Raw genomic sequence first — 17,192 nt, forward strand, 5'->3', positions numbered from 1 at the left:
GTGGGGGGTGCAGGGCTGTTGGCCGGGGTTGGGGTAGCCAGGTGGAAAGCATGACCAGCCGTAGAAAAAACGCTTATTGAAATTCTCAATTATAGTGTATTTATCGGTGATGCCAATGTTTCCTAGCCTCAGTGCAGTGGGCAGCTGGAAGGAGGTGCTCTTATTCTCCATGGACTTTACAATGTCCCAGAACTTTTTTGAGTTTGTGCTACAGGATGCAAATTTAGCCTTAGCTTTTCTAACTGCCTGTGTATATTCATTCCTAACTTCCCAGAAAAGTTGCGTATCACGGGGGCTATTCGATGCTAATGCAGAATGCCACAGGATGTTTTTGTGCAGGTCAAGGGCAGTCAGGTCTGGAGTGAACAAAGGACTATATATGTTCCTGGTTCTATTTTTTTTTAATGGGGCATGCTTACTGCTAGGTTACTGCTAACAAGGCTAGACTATCACACTACTGCTACTGCTAGGTTACTGCTAACAAGGCTAGCCTATCACACTACTGCTACTGCTAGTTTACTGCTAACAAGGCTAGCCTATCACAGTACTGCTACTGCTAGGCTACTGCTAGGCTACTGCTACCGCTAGGTTACTGGCTCCATGAGGTTATATTGTTGTGAGGGTTGGGTCTGGTCCAATGTAACATCTCTCTACTCTGAGTTGAGTCATAATGGCTGTCTAATGGACAGGGAGGTTGTAAACTCTACTCTGAGTTGAGTCATAATGGCTGTCTAACGGACAGGGAGGTTGTAAACTCTACTCTGAGTTGAGTCATAATGGCTGTCTAACGGACAGGGAGGTTGTAAACTCTACTCTGAGTTGAGTCATAATGGCTGTCTAACGGACAGGGAGGTTGTAAACTCTACTCTGAGTTGAGTCATAATGGCTGTCTAACGGACAGGGAGGTTGTAAACTCTACTCTGAGTTGAGTCATAATGGCTGTCTAATGGACAGGGAGGTTGTAAACTCTACTCTGAGTTGAGTCATAATGGCTGTCTAACGGACAGGGAGGTTGTAAACTCTCATCTCCATTATGTTACCATTTCACTATGTCACACTCTGTCCTCAAACTGCTATCACTACATGACTACGTCTCCTGGCTGGAGAGTGGTTAGACCAGACTGGCGGGGAAGAAGTGAAACACATTCAGTCACTGCCATTTAGACTGACAGACATTAATTACATAAAACTCTCTAAAGCCACAAGAAACTCAGAGCAAACTGAAGGAAACAACACTGACATTCAACTTGTTGATGATTCGTGACTGACGGCCACTGGGGATCATCTCAGGTAGTAGGAAACGTGGAAAAACCAAACAGGAAAAGACAAAAGGAAGAAGAAAAAAATACAGGATACCGAGAGACTGAGTACCCCAAGGAATAGGGTGCCATATGGGACATACCCTTAGTTCCCCAGGGAATAGGGTGCCATATGGGACATACCCTTAGTTCCCCAGGGAATAGGGTGCCATATGGGACATACCCTTAGTTCCCCAGGGAATAGGGTGCCATATGGGACATACCCTTAGTTCCCCAGGGAATAGGGTGCCATATGGGACATACCCTTAGTTCCCCAGGGAATAGGGTGCCATATGGGACATACCCTTAGTTCCCCAGGGAATAGGGTGCCATATGCGACATACAGTGGGGGAAAAAAGTATTTAATCCCCTGCTAATTTTGTATGTTTGCCCACTGACAAAGAAAGGATCAGTCTATAATTTTAATGGTAGGTTTATTTGAACAGTGAGAGACAGAATAACAACAAAAATATCCAGAAAAATGCATGTCAGAAATGTTATAAATTGATTTGCATTTTAATGAGGGAAATAAGTATTTAACCCCACTCAATCAGAAAGATTTCTGGCTCCCAGGTGTCTTTTATACAGGTAACGAGCTGAGATTAGGAGCACACTCTTAAAGGGAGTGCTCCTAACCACAGCTTGTTACCTGTAAAAAAGACACCTGTCCACAGAAGCAATCAATCTATCAGATTCCAAACTCTCCACCATGGCCAAGACCAAAGAGCTCTCCAAGGATGTCAGGGACAAGATTGTAGACCTACACAAGGCTGGAATGGGCTACAAGACCATCGCCAAGCAGCTTGGTGAGAAGGTGACAACATTTGGTGCGATTATTCGCAAATGGAAGAAACACAAAAGAACTATCAATATCCCTCGGCCTGGGGCTCCATGCAAGATCTCACCTCGTGGAGTTGCAATGATCATGAGAACGGTGAGGAATCAGCCCAGAACTACACGGGAGGATCTTGTCAATGATCTCAAGGCAGCTGGGACCATAGCCACCAAGAAAACAATTGGTAACACACTACGCCATGAAGGACTGAAATCCTGCAGCACCCGCAAGGGCCCCCTGCTCAAGAATAGATATACAGTTTGCCAATGAACATCTGAATGACTCAGAGGACAACTGGTGAAAGTGTTGTAGTCAGATGAGACCAAAATGGAGCTCTTTGACATCAACTCAACTCGCCGTGTTTGGAGGAGGAGGAATGCTGCCTATGACCCCAAGGACACCATCCCCACCGTCAAACATGGAGGTGGAAACATTATGCTTTGGGGGTGTTTTTCTGTTAAGGGGACAGGACAACTTCACCGCATCAAAGGAACAATGGACGGGGCCATGTACTGTCAAATCTTGGGTGAGAACCTCCTTCCCTTAGCCAGGGCATTGAAAATGGGTCATGGATGGGTATTCAAGCATGACAATGACCCAAAACACATGGCCAAGGCAACAAAGGAGTGGCTCAAGAAGAAGCACATTAAGGTCCTGGAGTGGCCTAGCCAGTCTCCAGACCTTAATCCCATAGAAAATCTGTGGAGGGAGCTGAAGGTTTGAGTTGCCAAACGTCAGCCTCGAAACCTTAATGACTTGGAGAAGATCTGCAAAGAGGAGTGGGACAAAATCCCTCCTGAGATGTGTGCAAACCTGGTGGCCAACTACAAGAAACGTCTGACCTCTGTGATTGCCAACAAGGGTTTTGCCACCAAGTACTAAGTCATGTTTTGCAGAGGGGTTAAATACTTATTTCCCTCATTATATCTATATAGGGAATAGGGCTGTGGTCGAAAGTAGGAGGTTGGTGGTATCTTAATAGGCTCGTGGTAATAGCTGGAACAGAATAGGTCGAACGGTATGAAATACATCAAACACATGGTTTCCATGGTTTTGATGCCGTTCCATTTACTCCATTCCAGCCATTATTATGAGCCGTCCTCCCCTCAGCAGCCTCCTCTGATACACACACACACACACACACACACACACAACACAACACACACACACACCCTCCAGGTCTATAGATAATCTGTTACATCAAGGTACTGATGCACAGTCCTCCAGGTCTATAGATAATCTGTTACATCAAGGTACTGATGCACAGTCCTCCAGGTCTATAGATAATCTGTTACATCAAGGTACTGATGCACAGTCCTCCAGGTCTATAGATAATCTGTTACATCAAGGTACTGATGCACAGTCCTCCAGGTCTATAGATAATCTGTTACATCAAGGTACTGGTACACAGTCCTCCAGGTCTATAGATAATCTGTTACATCAAGGTACTGATGCACAGTCCTCTATAGATAATCTGTTACATCAAGGTACTGGTACACAGCCCTCCAGGTCTATAGATAATCTGTTACATCAAGGTACTGATGCACAGTCCTCCAGGTCTATAGATAATCTGTTACATCAAGGTACTGGTACACAGTCCTCCAGGTCTATAGATAATCTGTTACATCAAGGTACTGGTACACTGTCCTCCAGGTCTATAGATAATCTGTTACATCAAGGTACTGATGCACAGTCCTCTATAGATAATCTGTTACATCAAGGTACTGATGCACAGTCCTCCAGGTCTATAGATAATCTGTTACATCAAGGTACTGATGCACAGTCCTCTATAGATAATCTGTTACATCAAGGTACTGGTACACAGTCCTCCAGGTCTATAGATAATCTGTTAGGGCTATATAAATACATTTGATTTGATTTTCATTAGCATCACTGTAGACCTAACGTTTGCGTGCCAATACGACGCTATTAAAAAACAATCTGGCTATATATTTAACCTTAGCCTATAATATCACAGAAATAAAAACACAACTACCCAAACTAGAACATATAGAAAGCTAATTGGTAAAGAATACAATCGCGTGTCCCCCCCCTCTCTCTACAAAAAAAATGAGTGTTTTCAATTATACACTCAAGAGAACAGTGTGACGTCATACGCGTACAGCGGTCCCGGTCGAGTGGCAGCAGGGCTCTGAGACGCTGGAGAGGAGAGCGCCACCATAACTATGCAATCACAAAAACACACTCGTCTCCATGGACTGTAAAATGAAAAGATCACACATCCTCGACTTGGATTGGAAGAAACAACACATGCGAGTCTGATGACCAACACAATAACGGAATTCACTTTTTGGAGTTTGAGAGTTGACTCCGAAATATTTTACTTTTTTGGGGCGTTTCAAGCAACAGTTTGTACATATCGCTGAGACAGAACGACTGTAAGTAGGAATTAATTTATTTTTTATCTCGAACATAAAACATTTAATCTCCAACACGTAGCCTAATATACACGAGATGTGTCCGTTTTTCCTTCTCCCTTGCGCACCGTGAGCTGCATCTTCAGGTGTCTATGAAACCGTAGGTAGGTTGTTTAGAAAAGTCGAACTAGTATGTTACCGGCCACGTATTATCATTCACAATCAATTGACAACTGTTTAAATGGTAGTTACCGCCGATGTCGTGTTCCTGGTCAACGTCTATTTAATATGTCCGAATCTCACGGCAGGAAACCATGCAGCTGAATCATAACTTGTTGCGCCTGTGCAGTGCCTGGTAAAAATATTGAATATTTTCATTTGTTCAATTTATGATGCTTCGTTTTTCCATGGACAAAAACCCCCCCCAAAAAAACAGATGAAACGTGAGCTTTGGAAAATGGTAATAAATGTTACCTGGGTTGATCGATTTGGGCAGTTTTTTTCACTTCGATGAATCCTTGGTAGAATTATTATTATTCATAATAAAACACCTGTAGTCCTGTATTCCTCCAGGCTCTATGCTGTCCTGTAGTTCTGGGTCATGTATTCCTCCAGGCTCATCTATTCCTCCAGGCTCTATGCTGTCCTGTCGTCCTGTATTCATCCAGGCTCTATGCTGTCGTTCTGTATTCCTCCAGGCTCTATGCTGTCCTGTAGTTCTGGGTCATGTATTCCTCCAGGCTCTATGCTGCCCTGTAGTTCTGTATTCCTCCAGGCTCTATGCTGTCCTGTCGTTCTGTATTCCTCCAGGCTCTATGCTGCCCTGCAGTTCTGTATTCATCCAGGCTCTATGCTGTAGTCCTGTATTCCTCCAGGCTCTATGCTGTCCTCCTGTATTCCTCCAGGCTCTATGCTGTCCTGTAGTTCTGTATTCCTCCAGGCTCTATGCTGTCCTGTAGTTCTGTATTCCTCCAGGCTCTATGCTGTCCTGTAGTTCTGTATTCCTCCAGGCTCTATGCTGTAGTCCTGTATTCCTCCAGGCTCTATGCTGTCCTGTAGTCATGTATTCATCCAGGCTCTATGCTGTCCTGTAGTTCTGGGTCATGTATTCCTCCAGGCTCATCTATTCCTCCAGGCTCTATGCTGCCCTGCATTTCTGTATACCTCCAGGCTCTATGCTGTCCTGCAGTTCTGTATTCATCGAGGCTCTATGCTGTCGTTCTGTATTCCTCCAGGCTCTATGCTGCCCTGTAGTTCTGGGTCATGTATTCCTCCAGGCTCTGTGCTGTCCTGTAGTCATGTATTCCTCCAGGCTCTATGCTGCCCTGTAGTTCTGGCTCATGTATTCCTCCAGGCTCTATGCTGCCCTGTATTCCTCCAGGCTCTATGCTGTCATTCTGTAATCCTCCAGGCTCTATGCTGTCCTGTCGTTCTGTATTCCTCCAGGCTCTATGCTGCCCTGTATTCCTCCAGGCTCTATGCTGTCATTCTGTAATCCTCCAGGCTCTATGCTGTCCTGTAGTTCTGTATTCCTCCAGGCTCTATGCTGTCCTGTCGTTCTGTATTCCTCCAGGCTCTATCCTGTCCTGTAGTTCTGTATTCCTCCAGGCTCTATGCTGTCCTGTAGTCATGTATTCCTCCAGGCTCTATGCTGTCCTGTAGTTCTGTATTCCTCCAGGCTCTATGCTGTCCTGTCGTTCTGTATTCCTCCAGGCTCTATGCTGTCCTGTATTCCTCCAGGCTCTATGCTGTCCTGTAGTTCTGTATTCCTCCAGGCTCTATGCTGTCGTCCTGTATTCCTCCAGGCTCTATGCTGTCGTTCTGTATTCCTCCAGGCTCTATGCTGTCGTTCTGTATTCCTCCTGGCTCTATGCTGTCCTGTAGTTCTGTTTTCCTCCAGGCTCTATGCTGTCATGTTTTCCTCCATGCTCTATGCTGTCATGTATTCCTCCAGTCTCTATGCTGTCCTGTAGTTCTGTATTCCTCCAGGCTCTATGCTGCCCTGTAGTTCTGGGTCATGTATTCCTCCAGGCTCTATGCTGTCGTTCTGTATTCCTCCAGGCTCTCTGCTGTCCTGTAGTTCTGTATTCCTCCAGGCTCTATGCTGTCGTTCTGTATTCCTCCAGGCTCTATGCTGTCGTTCTGTATTCCTCCAGGCTCTATGCTGTCGTTCTGTAGTCCTCCAGGCTCTATGCTGTCGTTCTGTATTCCTCCAGGCTCTATGCTGTCGTTCTGTATTCCTCCAGGCTCAATGCTGTCCTGTAGTTCTGTATTCCTCCAGGCTCAATGCTGTCATGTTTTCCTCCATGCTCTATGCTGTCATGTATTCCTCCAGGCTCTATGCTGTCCTGTAGTTCTGTATTCCTCCAGGCTCTATGCTGCCCTGTAGTTCTGGGTCATGTATTCCTCCAGGCTCTATGCTGTCGTTCTGTATTCCTCCAGGCTCTATGCTGCCCTGTAGTTCTGGGTCATGTATTCCTCCAGGCTCTATGCTGCCCTGTAGTTCTGTATTCCTCCAGGCTCTATGCTGTCCTGTAGTTCTGTATTCCTCCAGGCTCTATGCTGTCCTGTAGTTCTGTATTCCTCAAGGATCTATGCTGTCGTTCTGTATTCCTCCAGGATCTATGCTGTCGGCCTGTATTCCTCCAGGCTCTATGCTGTCGTTTTGTAATCCTCCAGGCTCTATGCTGTCCTGTATTCCTCCAGGCTCTATGCTGTCCTGTATTCCTCCAGGCTCTATGCTGTCCTGTATTCCTCCAGGCTCTATGCTGTCCTGTAGTTCTGTATTCCTCCAGACTCTATGCTGTCCTGTAGTCATGTATTCCTCCAGGCTCTATGCTGTCCTGTAGTTCTGTATTCTTCCAGGCTCTATGCTGTCGTTCTGTCATTCTGTATTCCTCCAGGCTCTATGCTGTCCTATAGTTCTGTATTCCTCCAGCCTCTATGCTGTCATGTATTCCTCCAGGCTCTATGCTGTCCTGTAGTTCTGTATTCCTCCAGGCTCTTTGCTGTCCTATAGTTCTGGTCCTGTATTCCTCCAGGCTCTGTGATGTCGTTCTGTATTCCTCCAGGCTCTATGCTGTCGTTCTGTATTCCTCCAGGCTCTATGCTGTCATTCTGTATTCCTCCAGGCTCTATGCTGTCGTTCTGTATTCCTCCAGGCTCTATGCTGTCGTTCTGTATTCCTCCAGGCTTTATGCTGTCGTTCTGTATTCCTCCAGGCTCTATGCTTTCGTTCTGTATTCCTCCAGGCTCTATGCTGTCGTTCTGTTTACCACCAGGCTCTATGTTGTCCTGTAGTTCTGTAATCCTCCAGGCTCTATGCTGTCCTGTAGTTCTGTATTCCTCCAGGCTCTATGCTGTCGTCCTGTATTCCTCCAGGCTCTATGCTGTCGTTCTGTATTCCTCCAGGCTCTATGCTGTCGTTCTGTATTCCTCCTGGCTCTATGCTGTCCTGTAGTTCTGTTTTCCTCCAGGCTCTATGCTGTCATGTTTTCCTCCATGCTCTATGCTGTCATGTATTCCTCCAGTCTCTATGCTGTCCTGTAGTTCTGTATTCCTCCAGGCTCTATGCTGCCCTGTAGTTCTGGGTCATGTATTCCTCCAGGCTCTATGCTGTCGTTCTGTATTCCTCCAGGCTCTCTGCTGTCCTGTAGTTCTGTATTCCTCCAGGCTCTATGCTGTCGTTCTGTATTCCTCCAGGCTCTATGCTGTCGTTCTGTATTCCTCCAGGCTCTATGCTGTCGTTCTGTAGTCCTCCAGGCTCTATGCTGTCGTTCTGTATTCCTCCAGGCTCTATGCTGTCGTTCTGTATTCCTCCAGGCTCAATGCTGTCCTGTAGTTCTGTATTCCTCCAGGCTCAATGCTGTCATGTTTTCCTCCATGCTCTATGCTGTCATGTATTCCTCCAGGCTCTATGCTGTCCTGTAGTTCTGTATTCCTCCAGGCTCTATGCTGCCCTGTAGTTCTGGGTCATGTATTCCTCCAGGCTCTATGCTGTCGTTCTGTATTCCTCCAGGCTCTATGCTGCCCTGTAGTTCTGGGTCATGTATTCCTCCAGGCTCTATGCTGCCCTGTAGTTCTGTATTCCTCCAGGCTCTATGCTGTCCTGTAGTTCTGTATTCCTCCAGGCTCTATGCTGTCGTTCTGTTTACCACCAGGCTCTATGTTGTCCTGTAGTTCTGTAATCCTCCAGGCTCTATGCTGTCCTGTAGTTCTGTATTCCTCCAGGCTCTATGCAGTTCTGTATTCCTCCAGGCTCTTTGCAGTTCTGTATTCCTCCAGGCTCTTTGCAGTTCTGTATTCCTCCAGGCTCTATGCTGTCCTGTATTCCTCCAGGCTCTATGCTGTCGTCCTGTATTCCTCCAGGCTCTATGCTGTCGTCCTGTATTCCTCCAGGCTCTATGCTTTCGTTCTGTATTCCTCCAGGCTCTATGCTGTCGTTCTGTTTACCACCAGGCTCTATGTTGTCCTGTAGTTCTGTAATCCTCCAGGCTCTATGCTGTCCTGTAGTTCTGTATTCCTCCAGGCTCTATGCAGTTCTGTATTCCTCCAGGCTCTTTGCAGTTCTGTATTCCTCCAGGCTCTTTGCAGTTCTGTATTCCTCCAGGCTCTATGCTGTCCTGTATTCCTCCAGGCTCTATGCTGTCGTCCTGTATTCCTCCAGGCTCTATGCTGTCGTCCTGTATACCTCCAGGCTCTATGCTGTCCTGCAGTTCTGTATTCATCGAGGCTCTATGCTGTCGTTCTGTATTCCTCCAGGCTCTATGCTGCCCTGTAGTTCTGGGTCATGTATTCCTCCAGGCTCTGTGCTGTCCTGTAGTCATGTATTCCTCCAGGCTCTATGCTGCCCTGTAGTTCTGGCTCATGTATTCCTCCAGGCTCTATGCTGCCCTGTATTCCTCCAGGCTCTATGCTGTCATTCTGTAATCCTCCAGGCTCTATGCTGTCCTGTCGTTCTGTATTCCTCCAGGCTCTATGCTGCCCTGTATTCCTCCAGGCTCTATGCTGACATTCTGTAATCCTCCAGGCTCTATGCTGTCCTGTCGTTCTGTATTCCTCCAGGCTCTATGCTGTCCTGTAGTTCTGTATTCCTCCAGGCTCTATGCTGTCCTGTAGTTCTGTATTCCTCCAGGCTCTATGCTGTCCTTTAGGTCTGTATTCCTCCAGGCTCTATGCTGTCCTGTAGTTCTGTATTCCTCCAGGCTCTATGCTGTCCTGTAGTTCTGTATTCCTCCAGGCTCTATGCTGTAGTCCTGTAGTTCTATATTCCTCCAGGCTCTATGCTGTAGTCCTGTATTCCTCCAGGCTCTATGCTGTCCTGTAGTTCTGTATTCCTCCAGGCTCTTTGCTGTCCTGTAGTTCTGTATTCCTCCAGGCTCTATGCTGTCGTCCTGTATTCCTCCAGGCTCTATGCTGTCATTCTGTATTCCTCCAGGCTCTATGCTGTCGTCCTGTATTCCTCCAGGCTCTATGCTGTCATTCTGTATTCCTCCAGGCTCTATGCTGTCGTTCTGTATTCCTCCAGGCTCTATGCTGTCGTTCTGTATTCCTCCAGGCTCTATGCTGTCGTTCTGTATTCCTCCAGGCTCTATGCTGTCATTCTGTATTCCTCCAGGCTCTATGCTGTCCTGTAGTTATGTATTCCTCCAGGCTCTATACTGTTCTGTATTCCTCCAGGCTCTATACTGTTCTGTATTCCTCCAGGCTCAATGCTGTCGTTCTGTATTCCTCCAGGCTCTATGCTGTCGTTTTGTAGTCCTCCAGGCTCTATGCTGTCGTTCTGTTTTCCACCAGGCTCTATGCTGTCCTGTAGTTCTGTATTCCTCCAGGCTCTATGCTGTCCTGTATTCCTCCAGGCTCTATGCTGTCCTGTAGTTCTGTATTCCTCCAGGCTCTATGCTGTCCTGTAGTCATGTATTCCTCCAGGCTCTATGCTGTCCTGTAGTTCTGTATTCTTCCAGGCTCTATGCTGTCGTTCTGTCATTCTGTATTCCTCCAGGCTCTATGCTGTCCTATAGTTCTGTATTCCTCCAGGCTCTATGCTGTCCTGTATTCCTCCAGGCTCTATGTTTTCCTGTAGTTCTGTAATCCTCCAGGCTCTATGCTGTCCTGTAGTTCTGTATTCCTCCAGGCTCTATGCTGTCCTGTAGTTCTGTATTCCTCCAGGCTCTATGCTGTCCTGTAGTCATGTATTCCTCCAGGCTCTATGCTGTCCTGTAGTTCTGTATTCTTCCAGGCTCTATGCTGTCGTTCTGTCATTCTGTATTCCTCCAGGCTCTATGCTGTCCTATAGTTCTGTATTCCTCCAGGCTCTATGCTGTCCTGTATTCCTCCAGGCTCTATGTTTTCCTGTAGTTCTGTAATCCTCCAGGCTCTATGCTGTCCTGTAGTTCTGTATTCCTCCAGGCTCTATGCAGTTCTGTATTCCTCCAGGCTCTATGCTGTCCTGTATTCCTCCAGGCTCTATGCTGTCGTCCTGTATTCCTCCAGGCTCTATGCTGTCGTCCTGTATTCCTCCTGGCTCTATGCTGTCGTCCTGTATTCCTCCAGGCTCTATGCTGTCGTCCTGTATTCCTCCAGGCTCTATGCTGTCGTCCTGTATTCCTCCAGGCTCTATGCTGTCGTCCTGTATTCCTCCAGGCTCTATGCTGTCGTCCTGTATTCCTCCAGGCTCTATGCTGTCGTTCTGTATTCCTCCTGGCTCTATGCTGTCCTGTAGTTCTGTATTCCTCCAGGTTCCATGCTGTCATGTTTTCCTCCATGCTCTATGCTGTCATGTATTCCTCCAGGCTCTATGCTGTCCTGTAGTTCTGTATTCCTCCAGGCTCTATGCTGCCCTGTAGTTCTGGGTCATGTATTCCTCCAGGCTCTATGCTGTCGTTCTCTATTCCTCCAGGCTCTATGCTGTCCTGTAGTTCTGTATTCCTCCAGGCTCTATGCTGTCGGCCTGTATTCCTCCAGGCTCTATGCTGTCGGCCTGTATTCCTCCAGGCTCAATGCTGTCGTTCTGTATTCCTCCAGGCTCTATGCTGTCGTTTTGTAGTCCTCCAGGCTCTATGCTGTCGTTCTGTTTTCCACCAGGCTCTATGCTGTCCTGTAGTTCTGTAATCCTCCAGGCTCTATGCTGTCCTGTATTCCTCCAGGCTCTATGCTGTCCTGTATTCCTCCAGGCTCTATGCTGTCCTGTAGTTCTGTATTCCTCCAGGCTCTATGCTGTCCTGTATTCCTCCAGGCTCTATGCTGTCCTGTAGTCATGTATTCCTCCAGGCTCTATGCTGTCCTGTAGTCATGTATTCCTCCAGGCTCTATGCTGTCCTGTAGTTCTGTATTCTTCCAGGCTCTATGCTGTCGTTCTGTCATTCTATATTCCTCCAGGCTCTATGCTGTCCTGTAGTTCTGTATTCCTCCAGGCTCTTTGCTGTCCTATAGTTCTGGGTCCTGTATTCCTCCAGGCTCTGTGCTGTCGTTCTGTATTCCTCCAGGCTCTATGCTGTCGTTCTGTATTCCTCCAGGCTCTATGCTGTCGTCCTGTATTCCTCCAGGCTCTATGCTGTCGTCCTGTATTCCTCCAGGCTCTATGCTGTCGTCCTGTATTCCTCCATGCTCTATGCTGTCGTTCTGTATTCCTCCATGCTCTATGCTGTCGTTCTGTATTCCTCCAGGCTCTATGCTGTCGTTCTGTATTCCTCCAGGCTCTATGCTGTCGTTCTGTATTCCTCCAGGCTCTATGCTGTCGTTCTGTATTCCTCCAGGCTCTATGCTGTCGTTCTGTATTCCTCCAGGCTCTATGCTGTCGTTCTGTTTACCACCAGGCTCTATGCTGTCCTTTAGTTCTGTATTCCTCCAGGCTCTATGCTGTCCTTTAGTTCTGTATTCCTCCAGGCTCTATGCTGTCGTCCTGTATTCCTCCAGGCTCTATGCTGTCGTCCTGTATTCCTCCAGGCTCTATGCTGTCGTCCTGTATTCCTCCAGGCTCTATGCTGTCGTCCTGTATTCCTCCAGGCTCTATGCTGTCGTCCTGTATTCCTCCAGGCTCTATGCTGTCGTCCTGTATTCCTCCAGGCTCTATGCTGTCGTCCTGTATTCCTCCAGGCTCTATGCTGTCGTTCTGTATTCCTCCAGGCTCTATGCTGTTCTGTTTTCCTCCAGGCTCTATGCTGTCCTGTAGTTCTGGGTCCTGTATTCCTCCAGGTTCTATGGTGTCGTTCTGTATTCCTCCAGGCTCTATGCTGTCCTGTAGTTCTGTATTCCTCCAGGCTCTATGTTGTCCTGTAGTTCTGTATTCCTCCAGGCTCTATGCTGTGCCGTAGCTCTTACAGATTATTTCAGTACTTTGCTTAAACATTGGCTAGGACAGATTGATAGTCATCAAACATTCCTGCTGTTTTTTGGCGTGTCCCCAAAGTCTACGCCTTGGTGTAGTCTATCTCAGGCTCTGAGAAGGCTGTGTTCAATGCTGGGTGCCGGTCTGAGGTCTCAATAACCACGTTTTGGACATTACTCAAGTTTTTACACTTTGTTTTGCTTTAAATCAGAATCTATATTTGCCATACATTGACATATACCATGGATTTGATATGGTGCTGAAAATGCCTTACAATTAACAGAATATAGAAAACAGGATTTGTCAGATACTGTCTTCTAATACATGCACTACATCACCGAAAGTATGTGGACACCTGCTCGTCAAACATCTCATTCCAAAATCATGGGTATTAATATGGAGTTGGTCCCCCCTTTGCTGCATTAACAGCCTCCACTCTTCTGGGAAGGCATTCCACTAGATGTTGGAACATTGCTGCGGCACCAAGAGCATTAGTGAGGTCGGGTACTGATGTTGAGTGATTACACCTGGCTCGCAGGCGGCGTTCCAATTCATCCCAAAGGTGTTAGATGGGGTTGAGGTTAGGGCTCTGTGCAGTCAAGTTCTTCCACATCGATCTCGACAAACAATTTCTGTATGGACCTCGTTTTTGTGCACTTGGGAATTGTTGCCACAAATTTGGAAGCACAGAATCATCTAGAATGTCATTGTATGCTGTAGTATTAAGATTTCCCTTCACTGGAACTAAGAGGCCTAGCCTGAACCATGAATAACAGCCCCAGACCATTATTCCTCCTCCACCAAACTTTACAGTTGGCACAACGCGTAGCCTTCTGCCATCCACCAAACCCAGATTTGTCAGTCAAACTACCAGATGATGAAGCGTGATTCATCACTCCAGAGAACGTGTTTCCACTGCTCCAGATTCCAATGGCGGTGAGCTTTACACCTCTCCAGCCAACGCGTGCGTGGCAGAATAGTTTTCTAGGACAAACCGTTCCAGATGATTTTGTGAGAAGACCGTTTTTCGTGATGTCTCATGGTCTGTGCAAACACCGCTCTGTCATCTTTCACAGCAGATGCGAAATTGCGACATAGGCGGATGTGGTAAATTGAGACGCATCCAATGCAAAACAGACAGATTGTTATGTTTTTTTGTTGTTTTTTTTGTATTATGCTAATTAGATTTCTGCGTGGGGCGTAGAAATAGACCTTAGCAGGTTAAGTGAAAATGTATCTGTAATCGGCTTTATAGCCGCTAGTCGAAAACACTGCATGGGTTTCACCATGTTAACACGATGGGCGTCATAGTAAGAAGGCCCTGGTATGGGTTTCACCATGTTAACACGATGGGCATCATAGTAAGAAGGCCCTGGTATGGGTTTCACCATGTTAACACGATGGGCATCATAGTAAGAAGGCCCTGGTATGGGTTTCACCATGTTAACACGATGGGCATCATAGTAAGAAGGACCTGGTATGGGTTTCACCATGTTAACACGATGGGCATCATAGTAAGAAGGCCCTGGTATGGGTTTCACCATGTTAACACGATGGGCATCATAGTAAGAAGGCCCTGGTATGGGTTTCACCATGTTAACACGATGGGCATCATAGTAAGAAGGCCCTGGTATGGGTTTCACCATGTTAACACGATGGGCATCAGTATCACAGGGACGTGAGGTAGATTAATGTCACCTCGGTGGTTTTCTAAATGGCATGCTATTCCCTTTTATAGGGCTGTGGTCTAAAGTAGTTCACTGTATAGGGAATAGGGCTCTGGTCTAAAGTAGTGCACTATATAGGGAATAGGGCTCTGGTCTAAAGTAGTTCACTATATAGTCCTGTGGTCTAAAGTAGTGCACTATATAGGGAATAGGGCTGTGGTCTAAAGTAGTTCACTATATAGTCCTGTGGTCTAAAGTAGTGCACTATATAGGGAATAGGGCTGTGGTCTAAAGTAGTTCACTATATAGTCCTGTGGTCTAAAGTAGTGCACTATATAGGGAATAGGGCTGTGGTCTAAAGTAGTTCACTATATAGGGAATAGGGCTGTGGTCTAAAGTAGTTCACTATATAGTCCTCTGGTCTAAAGTAGTGCAGTATATAGGGAATAGGGCTGTGGTCTAAAGTAGTTCACTATATAGGGCTGTGGTCTAAACTATTGTACTGTGTAGGGCTCTGGTCTAAAGTAGTGTACTATATAGGGCTCTGGTCTAAAGTAGTGCACTATATAGGGAATAGGGCTCTGGTCTAAAGTAGTGCACTATATAAGGAATAGGGTGCCATTTGGGACTCTGACTGTGTTTTTGTGAATGTGACAAATGATGAGTGGTGATAGTGATTTGTTAGTGCTGTCAAACCAGGTCAGTCACAGGAGAGACCTGAGTCCTGTCCCAGCCTCAACCTCAGCCCCTTCCTAAGCTCTTCTAAGGGATGGCTTCATGTTTTTTTTGCTAGTAAACATGTAATAACCCTCACACTGTCTGGTGTATTATATACCCCCGTCGGCCACACGCCCAACTTGGAGGGAGAACAACACGTGGTTACTCTTAAGACTCAGTGCAAATAAGTAATGCGCTCGAGTCAATCAAGTTGTGTTGTGACAAGGTAGTGGTGGTATACAGAAGTTAGCCCTATTTGGTAAAATACCAAGTCCATATTTTGGTAAGAACAGCTCAAATGAGCAAAGAGAAACGACAGACCATCATTACTTTAAGACATGAAGATCAGTCAATCTTGAAAGTTTCTTCAAGGGCAGTTGCAAAAACCATCAAGCGCTATGATGAAATTGCCTCTCATGTGGACCACCACTGGAATGGAAGACCCAGAGTTACCTCTGCTGAAGAGGATACGTTCATTAGATTTACCAGCCTTAGAAATTGCAGGACAAATAAGTGCTTCAGAGTTCAAGTATCAGACATTTCAACATCAACTGTTCAGAGATTGCGTGAATCAGGCCTTCATGGTTGAATTGCTGCAAAGAAACCACTACTAAAGGACACCAATAAGAAGAGACTTGCTTGGGCCAAGAAATACGAGCAATGGTGGAAATCTGTCCTTTGGTCTTATGAGTCCAAATTTGAGATTTTTGGTTCCACCCGCAGTGTCTTTGTGAGACGCAGAATAGGTGAAAGGATGATCTCTGCATGTGTGGTTCCACCGTGAAGCATGGATGAGGAGGTGTTATGGTGTGGGGCTGCTTTACTGGAGACACTGTCAGTGATTTATTTACAATTCAAGGCACACTTAAACAGCATTGCTACCTCAGCATTCTGCAGCGATACACCATCCCATCTGGTTTGCACTTCGTGGGACGCTCATTCGTTTTTCCACAGGACAATGATTCAACACACCTCCAGGCTGTGTAAGGGCTATTTGACCAAGAAGGAGAGTGATGGAGTGCTGCATCAGATGACCTGGCCTCCACAATCACCTGACCTAAACCCAATTGAGATGGTTTTGCATGAGTTGGACCGCAGAGTGAATGAAAAACAGCCATCAAGTGCTCAGCATATGTGGGAACTCCTTGTTGGAAATGCATTCCAGGTGAAGCTGGTTGAGATAATGCAAAGCTGTCATCAAGGCAAAGGGTGGCTACTTTGAAGTGTATTTGTATAACACTTTTTTGGGTTACTACATGATTCCATATGTGTTATTTCATAGTTTTGATGTCTTCACTATTATTCTACAATTTACAAAATAGTACAAATATAGAAATACCCTGGAATGAGTAGGTGTGTCCAAACGTTTGACTGGTACATTATATTTGTGGTAGTGTCTCCAGTAGTAGTGGTAGTGTTTGCAGTAGTAATGGTAGTGTCTGGTTATAGTAGTGGTAGTGTCTACAGTAGTAATGGTAGTGTCTGGTTATAGTAGTGGTAGTGTCTGGTTATAGTAGTGGTAGTGTCTGGTTATAGTAGTGGTAGTGTCTGGTTATAGTAGTGGTAGTGTCTGGTTATAGTTATAGTAATGGTAGTGACTGGTTATAGTAGTGGTAGTGACTGGTTATAGTAGTGGTAGTGTCTGGTTATAGTAGTGGTAGTGTCTGGTTGTAGTAGTGGTAGTGTCTGGTTATAGTAGTGGTAGTGTCTACAGTAGTAATGGTAGTGACTAGTTATAGTAATGGTAGTGTCTGTAATGGTAGTGACTGGTTATAGTAGTGGTAGTGTCTACAGTATTAATGGTACATATAGTAGTGTTAGTGTCTGCAGTAGTAATGGTAGATATAGTAGTGGTAGTGTCTGCAGTAGTAATGGTAGTGACTGGTTATAGTAGTGGTAGTGACTACAGTAGTAATGGTAGTGACTGGTTATAGTAGTGGTAGTGACTACAGTAGTAATGGTAGTGACTGG

At 46.1% G+C, this 17,192-nt stretch overlaps 1 protein-coding gene across 1 annotated transcript in view; it reads left to right on the plus strand.

The window, feature by feature from the left end:
* Nucleotides 1-4,236: 4,236 nt before the first annotated feature.
* The window catches only part of LOC115160194 (lysophosphatidic acid receptor 1), a 70,891-nt gene continuing 57,935 nt past the window's right edge, over nucleotides 4,237-17,192 (plus strand). The window contains exon 1 of the mRNA XM_029710579.1: nucleotides 4,237-4,532. The gene's annotated coding sequence lies outside the window, so the exon portion shown is untranslated. The remainder of the gene's footprint in view (nucleotides 4,533-17,192) is intronic.

The sequence above is a fragment of the Salmo trutta genome, chromosome 23 (assembly GCF_901001165.1).
Source record: "Salmo trutta chromosome 23, fSalTru1.1, whole genome shotgun sequence".
NCBI lineage: Eukaryota > Metazoa > Chordata > Actinopteri > Salmoniformes > Salmonidae > Salmo > Salmo trutta.